A 6,121-nucleotide genomic window follows, 5' to 3' on the forward strand; every position below is an offset into this window, starting at 1 on the left:
TAATCTGTGTGTCTGGGTGGGATTTGGTTTATCTGCTGCAGTTTGTTTGCTGTTGTCGTCGTTGTGTACTTGTTCAGGCAGGGAAATCCTGCGCTCTTTCCTGACTGTTATCTCACACAACTGCTGTGATAAGCTGCTCTCTGCACCCCAAACTAGCTGGTAAAAAAAAAGAAACTATCCAGCTGCAACGTTTAGTTGTGTGTCTGCATGTGTGGATGTAAGAGAGGTAGGGGGAGGGGGGAGAGATATGCCTTCTGGGTGTTCTGCATCACATGAGCACACATGTACAGTACAGTAGGGAGGGGTGCTAGTGCAGTATTTTTTATTTTTTTGGTATCACTTGAGCATGGTAAAATTAGGTATTTGATGTACCTTATTTTATGTGTGTTTTATTTCTGTCAAATGTTGTATTTGTACTATGTTGTTTATCCTGTACACACGACATCTATTGCACAGTCTGTCCGTCCAGGGAGAGGGATCCCTCCTCAGTTGCTCTCTGAGGTTTCTTCCATTTCTCCCCCTTTAATTGTGGGGTTTCTTTTAGGAAGTGTTTCCTTGTGCGGTGCGAGGGTCTAAGGACAGAGGGTGTCGTAACCTGTACAGTCTGTAAAGCACACTGAGACAAATTTGTGATATTGGGCTATATAAATACATTTGATTTGATTTGATTTGATTTTGAATTAGTTTTAATTATTGTAAAAAAAAGTAAAGACATTTACAGAAATTATTTTGTAGCCTTATCAGAAAATTTGAAAAAATACACAAGGACCAACATTTGCTCTAAGTTGATGATTTTGTGTTTCATCACATTGTAATAAGAATTGTCAACCATCACTTCTTGCTTTACTGTCACTTTAATCTAGAAATATAATATAATGCAGAACATTAGTTATCAGAGGCATAACTTCACTTCAGCATAATGAAATTGACACTTTCCCTCTGGATAAAAAAAGTTGCCTCGTATTTGTTGGTCCTGCATTTATTTTAAAAAACACCAAACACATTTAAGGAATGTAAAACTGTAAAACGGAACTAGACCTGAATGGCAGCTCTGTGCCTGCTTCTGCACAAAGACAAAGCCACATGACTTCACAAGTCACGCGAACGCCTTGAGTTCTGTTCATGCTATGTCACACATTTTCAGACACTATTTTTTCCATTTCCCCTCTCTTCCTCCCATAATTTTTACAGCAGATATTGTTCACTATTCATAAATTATGTAAAAACTTTGCAAAATATGAAATGGTAATATGCGAAGCCGCCTGTAGGTCTGTATCGTTTTCTTGGCATTTCTTATACAGGACTGTCTCAGAAAATTAGAATATTGTGATAAAGTTCTTTATTTTCTGTAATGCAATTAAAAAAACAAAAATGTCATGCATTCTGGATTCATTACAAATCAACTGAAATATTGCAAGCCTTTTATTATTTTAATATTGCTGATTATGGCTTACAGCTTAAGAAAACTCAAAAATCCTATCTCAAAAAATTAGAATAGTTCCTCAGACCAAGTAAAAAAAAAGATTTATAACAGCAAAACAAAATCAAACATTTGAAAATGTCCATTAATGCACTCAGTACTTGGTTGGGAATCCTTTTGCACGGATTACTGCATCAATGCGGCGTGGCATGGAGGCAATCAGCCTGTGGCATTGCTGAGGTGTTATGGATGCCCAGGATGCTTCAATAGCGGCCTTTAGCTCATTAGCATTGTTGGGTCTGGTGTCTTTCAGCTTCTTCTTCACAATACCCCACATATTCTCTATGGGGTTCAGGTCAGGGGAATTGGCAGGCCAATCGAGGACAGTAATGCCATGGTCAGTACACCAATTACTGGTGGTTTTGGCACTGTGGGCAGGTGCCAGATCATGCTGGAAAATGAATTCCTCATCTCCATAGAGCTTTTCAGCAGACGGAAGCATGTAGTGCTCTAAAATCTCTTGGTACACAGCTGCATTTACTCTGGGCTTGATGAAACACAGTGGACCAACACCAGCAGCTGACATGGCTCCCCAAACCATCGCTGACTGTGGGAACTTCACACTGGATTTCAAGCAACTTGGATTTTGCTCCTCTCCAGCCTTTCTCCAGACTCTGGCGCCTTGACTTCCAAATGAAATACAAAACTTGCTTTCGTCTGAAAAGAGGACTTTGGACCACTCTGCAACTGTCCAGTGCTTCTTTTCCATAGCCCAAGTCAGACGCTTCTTCCGTTGTCTTGAGTTCAGAAGTGGCTTGACCATGGGAATACGGCTATTGTAGCCCATTTCCCGGACACGTCTGTGAACAGTGGCTTTTAATACCTGGACTCCAGCTTCAGTCCACTGTCTTTGAAGCTCCCCCAAATTCTGGAAGTGACTCTTCTTCACAATGCTGTTAAGGCTGCGGTCATCTCTCTTGGTTGTGCAGCGTTTCCTGCCACATTTCCCCCTTCCAACAGACTTTTTGTGGATGTGCTTTGAAACTGCACTCTGTGAACAGCTTGCTCTTTGAGACATTTCTTTTTGTGTCTTACCCTCCTGATGGAGGGTGTCAATGATGGTCCTCTGGACAGCAGTCAGATCAGCAGTCTTCCCCATACTTGTGATTTAGTTTACTGAACCAAGCTGAGTGTTTTTCAAGGCTCAGGAAACCCTTGCAGGTGTTTCGAGTTAATTAGACGATTCAAGTGATTCGTTGAACACCCTACTAGTATACTTTTTCATGATATTCTAATATTTAGAGATAGGATATTTGAGTTTTCTTAAGCTGTATGCCATAATCAGCAATATTAAAATAATAAAAGGCTTGCAATATTTCAGTTGATTTGTAATGAATCCAGAATGTATGACATTTTTGTTTTTTTAATTGCATTACAGAAAATAAAGAACTTTATCACAATATTCTAATTTTCTGAGACAGTCCTGTAGTAAATATGTAGGTTACCCAAGTGTTGCAAAATGTTGTATGTGCATTTTTGCATTTAATTGGCTGCTAAACAGGAATCACAAGTCAGACAGTGTGACCGCAGTGGAGCAGCCCTTTCTGTTCAGCCAAGCCCTCTGGATAGCCCTTTGGACTATTTGCTTTAAAGAAAAATTTAACAATCATTGTAAAGTCATTTTAAACAACAAAGCATTCTGAAATCTAACGAGATGATCAGCTTTATAGGGGAATCTGTGGTGTAAATAAGATGTTTCTATTGTGTAGACACATCTTTATGAGGATAAATAAATGTGTTACTAAATTAGTCAGTTACATATAAAAACATATCAAATTTAAATTCAAAAACACTTTATTTGTCCCCGGGGGGCAATTTGCAGCACCACGTAGTGTAGTACATAATAATAAAACACACTATAATAAAAACATTTAAAAAACAAAAAACAAAACAAATAACAAAACAATAATAGCTAACTGTACACATTATGATGATATTAAATTATAGTCGTAGTGTAAGAAATAACACTGTGAAAGTAATAATGATATGATATGAAATAATAATAGTAGTGCAAAAATGACTGTACACGGTATGCTAATGATGATGATGATGATGATGATGATGATGATGATGATGATGATGATGATGATGATAAATGACCATAATTACAACAGAATGATAATCATATCTTACTCAAATCATTGCTGAATTAAAAAAAATATATATATCTGAGAATTAATAACATCTGAAACAGTAAGGAAGTAAGGTACCAGGAGTGTAGGTTTCCCATGGTTCATCGACAGTTGACAATAATTATGTAAGTTTGTAGCTAATTTGGCTGATAGCAGGTGTTTTGTGAGTCATCACGATAAACCTGCTAGTCCTGTGGTTCAATGTCAATGTTAAAAACTGTGACACAGAGTGCTAGAGGCCGAGATTATCCCTCCAAATATACACACACATACAGTCAGACACATACACACAGTAATGTACAGCAGTGTTTTTGTGATATCTCAGGGTTGAGTGGAAGGAGGAGAAGAGCAGAGGGGGATATAAAGTAAGTGCATTTGAGTCTCTGTGCACGTCTTACTGCGTCACACACACACACACACACACACACACACACACACACACACACACATACACACACACACACACACACACACACACACACACACACACACAAACACACACAATTATACACACTTCTTTATTGTGACTCATCCCCCAGACCCCCCCCCCCCTTACCCCATCTCTGCTTAACCTCCACAAACACCCAACAATCCATCTGTCAATACTGCTATCTGCTGCTCCCCTCTCTTTCTATCTTTCTTTCTTTCTTTCTTTCTTTCTTTCTTTTCTTTCTATCTATCTTTCTTTCTTTCTTTCTTTCTTTCTTTCTTTCTTTCTTTCTTTCTTTCTTCTTCTTCTCTCTTATCTCACTCTCTCACTCTCTCACTCGTTCTTTATGTCTTTATGTATTTCTTTTCTCCACCTCAGCCCTTTATCCTTTTACAAACTTGTCTAATTCTTTCTTAACTTTTCTTTTTTCTTCAGGCAAATCCCACCCATCTCCCTCTCAGGGCCCCTCCAAACCACCATGATGCCGTCAGTTCTTATGCAACCGCAGCCATGGTTGTGGGGGAAATAGCCCTGCAATGCAGCACAGTTATAAAATAGCAGCAGCCGCTATGGGGGCTGCAGCTGAGAAGAAATGCTGCCACTTCCACCACGTTTGCGAGGTTACTGCTCAGCACTGATGCTGCTGTGAAACACTCTTTTTAACCTTTGATTTGTGAGTGTTCATGCCCCAAAAATAAAATGGATGTTTTATTTACTTTTCTTCAAGGTCAAATCAGTGTAACCTGGTGGCAGGACTGTTTTTAGACACAATACATATAATATATATAAAATCAGATAATACTGAGATGATTCACTCTATAAAACACATATAACAAGTTATAACACCTCAGTAATCTGGTTATACATAATTTTACATTTTAGAGTCAACTAACATAATCTGCAAATCTGTCCTAAACAGATGTGTGTATATAATATTCATAATATTTATGCTATTCTGAAGTTCTATTTATTTTAGCACTATTACTTTATAGCTCATTAGCCTGTGATGTTATGTAACATGTAAGGGTGCATGAAAAGATTCTAAGACAAAACTTACATATGACATCTTGAAAAGTGGTTGCCTTCTCAGTGGGCATCAACTTTTCATCCTCAAGACACAACTCCTAGAGCTGATGTTTAGCTCTACACATGTACTCAGACACTGATCTTTGCTAGCTTGGAGGCACTAATGGATGACATATTAATTTATCAAGTAAGATACTGCTATTGTTACTTTTTGTAAGTCGCTTTGGACAAAAGCGTCAGCTAAATGAACTGTAATGTAATGTAATGTACTATAGTACAAAATACTCAAATATATGTATTAATATTATTGATGCAATAGCATGCAATCATTTACTTTAATGTGCAAATGATGCATTATATTTTATAAACTGATGAGGATAAATTAAATTAACCTAAAATGTAAATAACCAAGAGAGGTACTAATACTTCATTACACCTAGACCCAGAAGTAACATATTTCATTTGTTTAAAGCACAGAAACAGATGACATTTTGCATGTTGTCCTGGTTTATTACCTGATATAAAGTCACTGTCTTGCAGAAGGAAACTATGCCAAAATCTAGTTATAAGAGCTTAATTCTTTCAGTTGATATTGTGCTTACAATGTGCATATTCCTAAATCAATGTGTGATTATCCACAATACCACACAGCAATACTGGGGTTAGCAGTATTTGAGAAATAATGTGGATGGAGACAGAGAGAACAATGGCTCATTATTCATTTATTTATTCCCCTTGACTACCAGTTAATGCCTCATTAGTTAATGTCTTGCCTTACCTAGCAGCATATGTATATGTATATGTATGTGTATATGTATATGTGTATATGTATGTGTATGTGTATATGTATATGTATATGTGTATGTGTATATGTATATGTATGTGTATGTGTATATGTATGTGTATATGTATATGTATAAGTATGTGTATGTGTAGGTGTTTTAAAGGCAACGCTTTTGAGGTCTGATTTTACGGGGTTTTATTATGAAGGTCTCAATCACGTACATCCGGTATTGTTCTGTCGGTCCCTTTATACATCCATGGTCCGCCCTT

This window comes from Cottoperca gobio, chromosome 1 (genome assembly GCF_900634415.1).
Source record: "Cottoperca gobio chromosome 1, fCotGob3.1, whole genome shotgun sequence".
Classification (NCBI taxonomy): domain Eukaryota; kingdom Metazoa; phylum Chordata; class Actinopteri; order Perciformes; family Bovichtidae; genus Cottoperca; species Cottoperca gobio.